Source organism: Bactrocera dorsalis, chromosome 1, assembly GCF_023373825.1.
Source record: "Bactrocera dorsalis isolate Fly_Bdor chromosome 1, ASM2337382v1, whole genome shotgun sequence".
Lineage (NCBI taxonomy): Eukaryota > Metazoa > Arthropoda > Insecta > Diptera > Tephritidae > Bactrocera > Bactrocera dorsalis.
This window is the reverse complement of record NC_064303.1, coordinates 48,076,811-48,090,927: the sequence shown is the minus strand read 5'-3', so window position 1 is coordinate 48,090,927 and position 14,117 is coordinate 48,076,811. Positions and strand designations below refer to the sequence as shown.

Below are 14,117 nucleotides of genomic sequence, written 5' to 3'. Positions count from 1 at the left end.
CAAAAGGATTGCCTTTGAATAAAAGTGTAGGAATTATTGAAGACATTCAACTTCAATTAGATGAACTTAATGAAAAAAACTATAAAAAAATGATATTTTAAAAAGAAATGGAGGTTTTAAATCTATCACGAATCTTTCAAATATTTTATTTCAAAATGGAGACATAACGGATGAATATGTTAAAAAATTATCTGCAAAAGAAATAAGTTATTTTAAGTATGCCCCTACAACATCAACAGATGTTGAAAGAAGTTTTTCCTCTTATGTACTTTACTTAATGACAACCGAAGATCATTTACAGTCGACAATATTAAAAAACATTTAATTGTCGAAATAAATTATGAAATTCTTTCATAAATAAAAATTAAAAAACTAATTTTTCGTTTATTTTTTTTTGCATATTTGAAAGCTTATTTTGCATATTTATCAAGCATTTTATAGCGCTTAAATTTTTTTTTATGCATATTTTTATCAGCCCTGGTGATAATATGCTATATTCGCTGAAATTTGACTTTACGAGATAAGAGATATTTGCATTTAAATTCAAAAATTCAACTATTTAAAACGCGTATTTCACCGATTTAAATCAATTTATTACGCAAGTTAACAACATTAAAGTTAACTGAACGGAACGCGCAGTATAAACTACAGCCAGGAATTACTGACCAACAGTAATGCAACCATTGCAACAATTGCAAGCAACATCCGGCACACGCGGAGTAACGAGACACAAGTAAATAAATCAATAGTGCTAGCATAAGTAATTTTTAAGTCATAAATAATTGATTATTGAAATTGTAATTTAGTCTTAGCAGAACATTTGACAATAAAGTTCATTTTGACCAAAAATATAAATTTTTTTAGGCGTTTTAATTCAACCGGCAATTATTGGCGCCCGAGCTAAAAAACAAATGCTTATTCGGTTCGTGAAAGTCTAAAAGTGCCGTTAAGAAATATAAAAAAACGCCGCGAAAAAGACAGTGTTAAGAAAAACCAGCACATCAAAAAGAGCGTGAAAAGGATAGGAAAAGAGACTTCCTGGATGCTCCAACGATACCGACAAGAAATAGCAGCGAAAGCCTACAGCCAAGGTAACAAAAACAGTGTGAGAAGGTGTACCTCAGTACGAACAAAGGAAAGGGATAAATACAAGATTTTTAAATTAAGCAAAAACTTTATGCATTTATATTAATAAATCAAGAACCAAACAGAATTCTCGTTTTAGCTATAGCGTAAGTAAATATAAATAACCAAAAAAATAAAATACGGCTTGTACAGCCAATAACATAAACTAAACTGAAAATAATATTGCTTAACTCTACGATTCCGTAGTCAACTCAGGGCCGCTTGACCGGACCCTCCAGGGTAAAAAAGCCCCCTTCCTAGAAGGGATAACAAAAAATATAAATATTCAAACTAAAAGTGGTATACAATTTTGAAAAAAAAAAAAAACAAAATAAAAAATTTAAAAATGCCAAATCTAAACAATCTAATTAGATCCCCCGTACTCGGGATTAAACCTCCTGCTGCATCAACAGCACCGTCAGGCCCTAATAACACAATTGCGCCAGAATTGGCGAACATGATAAAAAACATGGTAACTTTAGCAACAGAGGCAAGTGTACCTAATGTAGTACATAATATTCTTAATAATAAAATAAACCCGGTCATTACGGACCAAACAATAGGCGAACAATTCCAAAACAACACGAATGAAATGGATAAGATTCCAGGCGTTGTGAGATCCCTAAGGGAATTTTCAGGTAATGCCTCAGAATTTAGTTCCTGGAAAAAAAGTGTCGAACGCATTTTAAGAATCTACGAACCCTTGAAAGGGACACCTAAATACTTCGGCATTTTAAATGTCATCAGAAATAAGATAGTTGGAAAGGCCGATATAGCCTTAGAATCCTTCAACACCCCCTAGACTGGACAACAATCTCCCGCTGCTTGACTACTCACTACGCAGACAAACGAGACATAGGCACTCTAGAGTACCAAATGACATGTCTCATACAAGGACGAATGACAATTAACGAATTTTACCAAAAGTATATGGACACTTACCTTTACTTCCGAACAAGATAGGATGTATGGAGATAGGAGAAGAAGCAGTCCACTTGTTAACGGAGAATTACCGCGCTAAAGCCCTCGATACTTTTATAAGAGGACTTTCTGGTGATCATAAATCAGCAACAGCCACGACAGCAATACACCCAACCCAGATAGTATCAACCATTAAACCCTCAAACCACATCCAAATTTTATCCTGAACTAGCTTATCTACCAAACCCCTTGACATATTACAACCCACAAAACTACCATAGCAACCAACTAAATCTTGATCACTCTAATATCCACCAACATTCAAATCGGAATCCAAATCAATTTAGTCAACGATATCGGCAACAAAACCAGAATCTATATAGTCCACAGCAAAACATTGTTCCTCCTAGACCCCCTAAACCACCTCAACCGATGGACGTGAATGAGAGTATAAGGACAAGAGCCGTTAATTACGCAAATCGGCCAAAACCCCAAGAATCCGGTAAAAGACCATCAAACGTTTCAATGATAAATAACCCCCCACAAAAAATGCAAAAAAAATTACATAAATTCTAACGAACCACCAGAGGACCAATACAACGAAAGCGTATACAACTACAATGACCAATACGACTACAATGAGCAAACATACAATGAGCCAAATCACGAGGACACAATTGAAGAAACACTCGACCTCACTGACGTACATTTTTTAGACTAAATAGCTCTTCGCTACCTTATTTCAGATGCAGGACGGAGAGCGGATCCAATAAAAATTACATACAATCAAGCTTAGTAGAAAAAGCAATAGCGAACAATATTCCTTTTCTAGCCAACTCCGTAGGCGGCAATATAAAAATTACTCACCATACATATCTAAATCTTTTCAATTTAGAAAAATTGCAAATTAAAATTTTTCCTACTGCCAACACTCACCACTTTCCATGCCATATTAGGAAACGATAGCTTAAAAGCACTTTCAGCAATCATACACACAAAAGAAAATTACATGGTAATAGCAAATACGAAAAGAAATTATCTGAGACAATATAGTGTACAGGACGTTAACTTAATACATATCCGTATGAGTACAGTAGAAAAACATGCAATTAGGAAACTAGTACAAAAGCATCTAAACCTATTTTCGGAACCGGACGAAAAACTAACCTACACAACAAAAGTAGTTGCAGGAATTCGAACAAATACAGACACGCCTATATACTCCAAGTCCTACCTTTATCCTATTAGCCTTAAACAGGAAGTTGAAAAGCAAGTAAATAAATTATTAGGCGGCGGTATCATACGACAATCAAGATCACCCTATAACGCACCCGTATGGGTAGTGCCTAAAAAAGAGGACGCGTCTGGCAGAAAGAAATTTAGAATGGTTATAGATTACAGGAAGCTAAACGCAGTTACAGTTGCAGATAGAAATCCAATACCTGAAATAAATGAAGTTCTCTCCCAACTAGGAGAAAACCGAATTTTCTCTGCGATTGATTTAAAAAGCGGTTTCCATCAAATTCCTCTTAAGGGGTTACATACGTCCAGCAGCACCAAAAATGCGCTAAAAGAAAAACTGTTTTAAGAAGGGATAACAATGAATATAAAAAAATTGTATACAATGTTAATTGGTACTTAAAGTTTAAAAAAAAATATTTTTTAATTTTTCTTTGCAAAAATTAGTACATAAAATATCACGTGCCACAAAGTAGTTGCTCCACGGTCTACATGATAACTCACACAGTTTTTAACATTTTTGATGCGGTCTTTTTTTAAATATTCGAATATGTTTTCTCTATAGTCTGTCGAGTCTAATTTTTTAATTTCGAAAAATTTTCCAATTTACGGAATTTAGAAAAAAAAAAATGCGTTTTACGACATAAATGTCACACTTTAATTATGTTTATAAAATTTTTTAATTAATGGCTACCCCCCTCACGCCCCCTTATTGGAGGAAGGATCGAACTTTTTAAAAAACGTTTACCCTGGTCGAGCGAATACCCGGGGTGACCGATGTACTTTCGTGTAGTCATCTCTTAAAAAAAATAACTTTGGTCAGTCCAACACCGGGGTGTATCAACTTTTTTCGCATAGAACTCCTTTGTGCGTGACCGATGTACTTTCGTGTAGTCATCCTTTCTGCGTTGGCGGCCTTCTGCCGCGCTTTAAAAAAATAACTCTGGTCAGTCCAACACCGGGGTGTATCAACTCTTTTCGCATAGAACTCCTTTGTGCGTGGGCGGCCTTCGGCCGCGCTTAAAAAAAAAATAACCCTGGCCGGTCCAACACCGGCTACGCCATCCACAGTATTTTGGCATTGAACACCTTTTCGCGTTCACTTCATACATTTATTGCTAACTGGGATTAATTTATTCCCTTTTGTTCGTGCTTTCTCGGCAATTTGACAGTTCAAATTAGGCAGTCATTTTGGTTTTTCGCATTATTGAACTCTATGCAGAAAAAGGTGTATTTTATTTAAAGATTTACAAAGAAATTAACAATCAAAAGTAATAAAAAACAGTACTAGTGGTTTTTATAATTCACTAGAGTACCCGTCCACGCTTCACTGTGGCTGATACATAGATAATTCTACTACTACTACCATCTATATGATTTCTATTAGTTGGATTATAATTATTAGTTAATGAGATATAGCATTAATGTGAAGCAACTTGTTTTAGTTTACAAAAAAATGGATTATAAAGCATTTCGTGTGTTAATAAAGCATTGCTTTTTTGGGAAAATACTGTTGAATTTGGGGTCTGCATCAGGGAAATCCACCGTTGAAAAGATATTTGCTATGTTGAAAGCAGGCGAAATGAGTAAAGTAGGTGCCTCTAACAAAAACAACCAAAACAACGAACATTTGATTCTGAGAAGTGTTTAAGTGCTCTCTAATCGGAATAAAGCCGAATTTTTGCGTCGGTGATAGAAACATAGCTCCATCATTTCCCACTGGAGTCCAATCGACAGTCAGTCTAGTATACTGCACATGATGAAGCGGTTCTCAGGCGTGGAAAGACGAAAAGGGCGGCTGGAAAATGCACGCTGGAGATGCACGTACTCAGCGCCTGATTATTGAGCCAGTTATAATCTATTACACTGCATATTTGGTTGCAGTTCTTTTCTTCTATTCCTAATACATAGCAATTGTATCAGTTTTGAGGACGAATCTGCTTAAAATTGTACGCATATATTCAATTGATTCTTACAAACATGAATTTTGAACAAATGCTAATGATTTAAAATATAATTTTTCTATTTATGAGTTGTATTGGATTCTAACATAAAGAGATAAAAGGTATCCTATGTCCTTACTCTGGCTCTAAGCTACCTCCCCACCAATTTTCAGCCAAATCGGTCCAGCCGTTCTTGAGTTATAAATGGTGTAACTAACACAACTTTCTTTTATATATATAGATAAGTAATATATGTGCGTGAAAATGTATCCATAATTGGTTTGGTACAATGCACAACAGATGAAAATACACTAGCATATATTGAAAAATTTGCAAAAAATAGCATTTTTAAAGTGAATTTTTGGAAAAATTTGTGAACCAATTTTTATAAAATATGTTTTAAAATAAAGATCGATAATTTAAGCATACATGCGTGTTTAAAATTTTCAATTTGGTTTTCTCGTTTGGGTACAGTGAGCCACAATTAACCGGCGCGATACTAAACCCAACCCCGCCCACGCAAAAAGATGTTCTAAGCGAAAAAAATTTGATACACCCCGGTGTTGGACCGACCACAGTTATTTTTTTTGAAGCGCAGCCGAAGGCCGCCCACGCAAAACGGAGTTATACGTGAAAAAAAATTGATACACCCCGGTGTTGGACCGACCAGGGTTACTTTTTTTGAGTAAAACTCCTTTTTGCGTTGGCGGCCTTCGGCCGCGCTTCAAAAAAAAATAACCCTGGCCGATCCAACCCCGGGGCGTGTCAGGTTTTTTTTGAGTAAAAGTCATTTTTACGTTGGCGGCCTTCGGCCGCGCTTCAAAAAAAATAACACTGGATGATCCAACACCGGGATGTGTCAGGTTTTTTTTGAGTAAAAGTCGTTTTTGCGTTGGCGGCCTTCGGCCGCGCTTCAAAAAAAATAACACTGGATGATCCAACACCGGGATGTGTCAGGTTTTTTTTGAGTAAAAGTCGTTTTTGCGTTGGCGGCCTTCGGCCGCGCTTCAAAAAAAATAACACTGGATGATCCAACACCGAGGTGTGTCAGGTTTTTTTTTGAGTAAAAGTCGTTTTTGCGTTGGCGGCCTTCGGCCGCGCTTCAAAAAAAAATAACACTGGATGATCCAACACCGGGGTGTGTCAGGTTTTTTTTGAGTAAAAGTCGTTTTTGCGTTGGCGGCCTTCGGCCGCGCTTAAAAAAAAAATAACCCTGGCCGATCCAACATCGGGGTGTGTCGGATTTTTTTTTTTGAGTAAAGCTCTTTTTTGCGTTGGCGGCCTTCGGCCGCACTTCAAAAAAATAACCCTGGCCGATCCAACACGGGGGTGTGTCAGGTATTTTTTTGAGTAAAACTCCTTTTTGGCGTTGGTGGCCTGCCCGATCAAAAATTATGATGTATGAAGAAAAGGGGCAATGATTTATGTATTTGGAGTATAATCTTATTTTTTATTCATTTTGATTCATTTTTATTCATTTTTATTCGTTTGATAAATTTGTGATTATGGCAACACTTATTATCTGTCAACACGGAATACTTTTGTTATTGTGCATGTAATGAAATTTGTGTAAAATATAAAATGCTTATTTTAAGCAAATAACTAAATAAATACTAAAAAATAAATATGTAGAAACAATGTAATGAAGTATAAGTGCATAAAAAGTGCATAATATGAAATAAATAATTACTAGAAATCGAGAAATTGCAAGATAAAATTTGCAAAATTTTCAACTTTAAATGCAAATATCTCGAAAACTATAAGTTTGCGACGGCAGCAATTATATATTTTCTTAATCTGGAGCATCAGATCTATCTAACCATATCACTTTTAACCCTGAAATCGTGGGATTGTATACTAAAGCCGACCCATAATAAGTAATAAGATATTCTAATATTGGAATATATTATTTTGTTTTAGGAACGCGGTCCACACAGGTTAAGTGGAGCCTTATGCGTGTTGGCACCGAGCTGCGCACGCATGAGCAAGGAGTTCGTTTTGCGGAGGAAAACGGTTTAATACCGAGGGAACAATTGTGCCGGTACACAAGGTTCCAAAGACCATTCGAAAAGGGGGCAAATTTGGATATTTTGTCTGCTACAGGGGCACGTGCACAAAAAAGTCACGTGCTTCAATAACCATCGGGACATGGTTTGAAAATGTTCGCATTAGTGCCCCTCGAGTATACTTTTTGATGTACTGCTTTGGGTGCCGTATGTCCCGCGAAGAAATATTGCGCGAGGACTACACAAATGAGGGGAAAACTTTGTCATCTGCAACTATATCGGACTGGTATAATTATTGCCGAGAGGCCGTGGTAATATACCAGTTGGACCACCAATATGAAAAAGGAAAAATTGGTGGTCCGGGAAAAACCGTTCAGATCGACGAAAGTAAATTTGGGCGGCGGAAGTACAACAATGAATTTAACTCTAATTAGGTTTTTTTTTTACATTTTATTTAAATATGTATATAAGTTAACTCAAATAGCTCATCCACAGACGGAGAACTCACGCGTGGCTTGAGTGAACAAAATTCTTATTCCACGCTAACCACTGCGTTGGTCGCTCGATATTATTAATAGTACAACAGTCGCCTGATGCTATTAATAGTGAAACAATGCAAAGCCACGTAGCTAATAGTAAACATAGGCTCTAGATATACTTTTCTTTAGATTTTAGTTTTAGTTATAAATTGTAGCTCATAAGGTGCAGCAGTAGCCCACCAAATTATTATAAAATAAATAATTGAAAAAATAAGAATTGTTTAACTTATTTAACTGGCGCCCAACAAGAAGGAGGAACCCAACAAAAACAAACGGATTGGAATATAACCATTATAAATAAATAAAGAAGCATGTAAGTAGAGTGCTTATTAAACAAAGAAACAAATAGAATCTGTGCGAAAGGTTAATTAATTTTCATTAAATATTGTAATATTTTTACGAGTGATAGTGCAGTAGAGTAATCAGACCATATAAAATGTCACTTAGAGAATCAGAAATAAAAACGCTTATTGAGTTTGCGGTTAACTCTGCACTTTCAAATCAAGCTCAAATTTTTGAACAAAGGGTAAAAACTTTAGAAAATAAATTTGCATCATTAACGGTACCTGAAGTAGAAGTATTTATAGATGCTGAAATAGTACCAGGAATATGTTGCGATGAATCATTAGACATGGTAAAATCACTACATGATTTCGAAGGGAAACACGAGACATATGTCTCATGGCGTAAGGCTGCTCATGCAGCTTATAAACTGTTTGAGAGTTATGTAGGAAGTTCTAAACACTACCAGGCAATAGGCATTATTAGAAATAAAATAAGGGGCTCCGCTGATATGGTGCTGTCCTCATACGATACACCACTGAATTTTAAAGCAATTATCAACAGGCTAGACTTTACCTACGCTGACAAACGACCTATTTACCTTATTGAACAAGAGTTATCGACTCTACGTCAAGGAAACTTGTCAATAATGCAGTACTATGAGGAAATCGAGCGTAAGTTAACGCTCCTCATTAATAAAACTATAATGACAGACGACATCCCCTTAGCTTCCTCCCTTAACGACAAATACAGAACAGATGCAGTGAGAGTATTTATTTCAGGCACGAAAAAACCCTTAAGTGACATTCTTTTTCAGCACGTCCAAATGACCTGCCATCAGCATTAGCCTTAGCTCAAGAAGTTGAGTCTAATCATGAACGTTTCCAATTCGCAAACAATTTTGCTAAAAGCTTAGAAGAAAAAGCTCATAGAAATGAATATCAGCATCAAAAAAGCTTAGATCCAAACAATGAAAACGTACAACTGGCTAAAAATCCATTTTTTGGCAGACAAAAAACACAAAATAGAAGACCATTTTCAAAACAGGATACACCCCAACCGATGGATATTGACAATTCATCTCGATTTAGGCGATCTATCCAACAACCAAATAGAAGTTTCTCTCATTATGTACCACCCCCTAATCAGATCATTAAAAGATCATATAATGGCACTGCACAGTATACGGGACCAAAGCAACAAAGGATAAATCATCTTTTACAAAATAAAACCACACTTGCTCAAGACGAATCTGAATATCAAATTACAGCCGAATTAGAGGCAAATGATATTACAGATAAAACTAATCAATATGATGAAGTAAATTTTTTAGAAATTGCTCCCTGTTACCGTTTGTAGAGCCAACGGTAGCGGGTAGAACCATAAAGTTTCTTATTGACACAGGAGCTTCAAAAAATTATATTAAACCTTTAACTGAACTAAATAACGTCACTGCAGTAAACGAATCTTTCTTAGTTAAGTCACTTCATGGCTTCAATTCCGTTAAAAAAAAATGTCCTATGCATATTTTCAACACCATAACTACATTCTTTATACTCCCAAATCTGTCAACATTCGACGGAATAATAGGATTAGACCTGCTTAATGAAGTAGGTGCTACATTGGATTTCAAACATAAAGTATTAAAAACAGCATCCGGTTCAGAAATAATTCAGTTTTTAAAATCTTCTGACGTTAATTTTACAGAGGTCGAAAGCATAGAAGTTCCCAAACAAATTCAGCCAAAATTCAGAGTAATGATAACAAAAAGACAAGGAGTATTTGCTGACCCTAATTAGGTACTGCCTTACAATACCAATATTGTTGCCACCATCCGAGCAGAAGATGAAGAAGCGGTATACTCTAGATTGTACCCTTACCCAATGGGAGTTTCTGACTTTGTAAATACCGAAGTTAGTAACTTGTTGAGAAATAATATAATTAGGCCATCTAGAGCATCACCCTACAATAACCCAGTATGGGTAGTAGATAAAAAAGGATTAGACGAACAAGGAAACAAAAAAAAAACGACTAGTTATAGACTTTAGGAAGCTACATTCCAAAACAATTGACGATAAATATCCCATACCAAATATAAGTGCAATTCTGTCGAATATCGGAAAAGCCCAATATTTTACCACGCTAGACTTAAAATCTGGATTTCACCAGATATTACTTTCTGAAAAGGACAGAGAAAAAACCGCTTTTTCTGTAGCAAATGGGAAATACGAATTTTGCAGACTTCCTTTTGGTTTGATGTACTTAGGGAGCGAATAGGAAAATCATGCTACGTTTATGTAGATGATGTTATAATTTTTTCAGAGAACATGGAAGACCATGTAAGACATATAGCATGGGTATTAGATAAACTCTATACAGCCAATATGAGGGTTTCACGAGAAAAGTCGAATTTTTTCAAAGAAAAAGTCGAGTATCTTGGGTTCGTAGTCTCACGAGGAGGCATTACAACAAACCCAAGTAAAATAGAAGCTATTAGCCGATTTGAACAACCAACCACATTGTTTCAAGTTCGATCATTTTTGGGTATAGCGAGCTATTATAGATGCTTTATCAAAGACTTTGCATCTATAGCCAAACCATTAACAGATATTCTGAAGGGTGATAACGGTAAAGTGAGCGCCGGTCAATCAAAAAAGATACCAGTAAGCCTCAATGAAAAACAACGACTGGTTTTTGACAAACTAAAAAATATTCTTATTTCGGAAGACGTCATGCTGCTCTATCCTGACTACCAAAAACCACTTGACTTAACAACAGATGCCTCATCTCTTGGCTTAGGAGCAGTTTTATCCCAAGCTGGGAAACCAATTACTATGATTTCTAGAACCCTTAGGGATAACGAACAAAATTTCGCAACAAATGAACGTGAGCTACTTGCTATAGTGTGGGCATTAAAAACCTTAAGAAACTATCTGTATGGCGTAAAAAATCTAAACATTTATACCGACCATCAGCCGCTTACGTTCGCAGTTTCGGATAAAAATCCAAACGCGAAAATAAAAAGATTGAAAGCTTTTATTGATGAACATAATGCACAAATCTATTATAAGCCAGGAAAAGAAAATTTTGTTGCTGATGCTTTATCAAGGCAAAATTTACATGCTTTAGAAGAAGATGTACCATCTGATATGGCCACTGTACATAGCAAATTGTCGTTGACATATGTCATTGACTCCACTGACAAACCAGTAAATTGCTTCCGGAATCAAATAATCATTGAAGAAACCTCAGTCTCCTCAACACAAACTATAATTATGTTTGGCCAAAAAACAAGGCATATCATAAATTTTTCAGACAGGAAGGGTCTGCTAGAAAAAGTAAAAGACGCAGTCAATAAGAATGTGGTTAACGCAATCGTGTGTGAATTACCAATCTTAGCACATATTCAAAGTAGACTCGTAGAGATTTTCCCAACAAAATTTTGGTACTCAAAAAAATTGGTCATTGACGTTATCGACAAGAATGTGCAAAAAGAGATAATAGTCGCCGAACACAATAGGGCCCACAGGACAGCCCAAGAAAATAGCAAACAAATACTTCAAGACTATTATTTCCCAAAGATGACCCATCTGATAAATGAAATAGTTGCAAATTGCAAAATTTGTAATAGAGCAAAATATGTCCGACACCCGAAAAAACATATTATCGGCGAAACACCTATTCCCTCTCATGTAGGCGAAATACTCCATATTGACATACACTCAGTCCTTTTTTTACGCGATTATTGGTTCTGCCACTAATCGCGTAAAAAAAAATCGCGTAAAAATGGTTAGTTTTCCTATATTAACTGACGAATTGGTTCCGAATATAAAAAATATCGCGTATAACAAAATATGCGCGCAAAAAAATATTCAAAAACAATACAATCAGTTTCAAATTTCATACATATGATTTATTCATTCATAACAAAATAAAAAATACAAAACAAAAACCATATATAAAAGAGAAGGAAATAGAAAATAGGTAGATTTATTGAAAAAAAAACCGTTGAATGCTGTTCAATCACTGTCATTATCCGTAGTGGAAATTATTCTTAGCCGCTTATTTTGATGGCCGGCGCTGATATATGAATAGTATGAACTATGGATTGATGTTCTGATTGACTAAGCATCTCCGACTGACAAAATTAACTGAATTTATGGTGCAATTCAGTTAATTTTGTTTGAATGCTTCTTTTTGGACCCAATAAATTCCGATGTAGTTCTTTATATCTTAAAATACAGAGACTCAATTCTTTTTGAAAAATTCGTGCACGTTCGGCATCAGTATCATTTGCTACAAAATAATTTTCCTATTCTGCTGCAAGTTTAAAACCTTGCTTAATCGTCTCTGCTTTAATTGGATGATCGTCTATCTCGGTGTCAATATCCAATATCCACACACTATTAGGGTGCGCCGACATATTCAAAAATTATTACGCGTAAAAATATGTAAACAAGCAAAAAACGAAAACAAGCAATCGCGTTAAAGTGAGAATTTCGCGTAAAAAAAGGAATTTGCGCTGCAAAAATAACCGCGCTAAAGTGAAATAGCGTAAAAAGAGATCGCGTAAAAAAAGGACTGAGTGTATTTTCTACAGATAAAAAATATTTCTTAACTTGTATCGATAAATTTCCAAAATTCGCCATAGTACAACCTATAGCGTCGAGAACTATAATTGATATAGAACCATCAATTTTACAACTTATGAATTTCTATGCGCATACCAGAATTATATTTTGCGATAATGAGCCATCTTTAAATTCAGGGACAATAAAATCACTTCTGGAAAATAGTTTTAACGTTCAAATTATAAACTCTCCACCACTCCATAGTACATCAAATGGACAGGTAGAGAGATTTCATAGTACCCTCGCGGAAATTTCTAGGTGCTTGAAACTTGAAAAACACATTAATGACACAGTTGAATTAATACTTCAAGCAACAATTGAATACAATAAGTCTGTACACTCTATAATAAATAAGAGACCAATCGACGTAATACACTCCCGCCCATCAGATCTCGAAGCAGATATAAGAGAAAAAATAAAAAAGAGTCAAGAAATACAACTACGGACACATAATGAGACAAGACGTAACAGAACTTTTCAGGTAGGGGATAAAGTACTTATGAATATAAATAAGAGGCTAGGCAACAAACTTACGCCTCTGTATGAAGAAGCTACAATAGAAGCCGACTTGGGAACAGTGGTTCTAATTAAAGGGAGAGAGGTCCATAAGGACAATTTAAGATAAGTCTAAATCCCACTTTCTATTCTAAACTATATTTTTCTATTTAGGCTATCGACCGTGCTGTTTTTCGTGACTGTAGCAACTGCAAAACTATCCGATTATACACACTCGGACTACATCCCACTAATCGATGGAAATGTAGTTATCTGGCAGCATTTTAAATATCTCAGACACTCATCTAATTTAACCATGTATTCAGAAATAGCTGGCGAAACAAGATTACTGATGAAACACTTTCCACAGTCGCATATGAAAAAAATTTTAAAATCTGATATAGGTCATATAGAAAGACTTTTAGAAACAGTTAACATTCACCATAGGCAAGCAAGGAGTATTAATATTCTAGGAACTGCTTTGAAAGTGGTTGCTGGAACTCCCGATTTTGATGATTTTGAAAAACTAAAATTCAATCAACAAAAGCTAATTGAGTCAATAGATAGACAAGCAATAATTAATACTCAGATACAGGGCACGATTACGATTTTTCCGGCGCCACGATTTGATGGTACTAATGGATAGAGGAGGTCCTCAGGATTAAAAAATGTATACACATATACCGTCCTCAGACTCATAGTTTCCGAGATATTTCACTTTAAAGTTCCACAATTTTAGATGCAATTTAGTCCTATTTTGTTTTGTTTTGTTTTTCTTCACATGTCATTACAAGTACCAGTGTTGCCACATAATGTGTTTTAAAGAAACTATGAAAAATTTTTCTATTTAACATTTATAAAGAAAATGGTACAAATGGTTTTTGTATCTTATGTTAATTGATAAATAAAGATAAAAAATAACATTCCTTTGTGTCG

The 14,117-nt window shown here is 35.4% G+C and overlaps 2 protein-coding genes across 7 annotated transcripts in view; both read right to left on the bottom strand.

Moving 5' to 3' along the window:
• LOC125775367 (uncharacterized) overlaps positions 1-14,117 on the bottom strand; it is a 915,975-nt gene that overhangs the window by 54,986 nt on the left and 846,872 nt on the right. The window lies entirely within an intron of this gene.
• The window catches only part of LOC105225273 (protein PALS2), a 195,094-nt gene that overhangs the window by 176,560 nt on the left and 4,417 nt on the right, over positions 1-14,117 (bottom strand). Inside the window, exon 2 of one of the 6 annotated variants that reach the window (XM_049462591.1) lies at positions 3,489-3,613. The exons of the other annotated variants lie outside the window; for them this stretch is intronic. The gene's annotated coding sequence lies outside the window, so the exon portion shown is untranslated. The remainder of the gene's footprint in view (positions 1-3,488; positions 3,614-14,117) is intronic. 6 annotated transcript variants of the gene reach the window in all.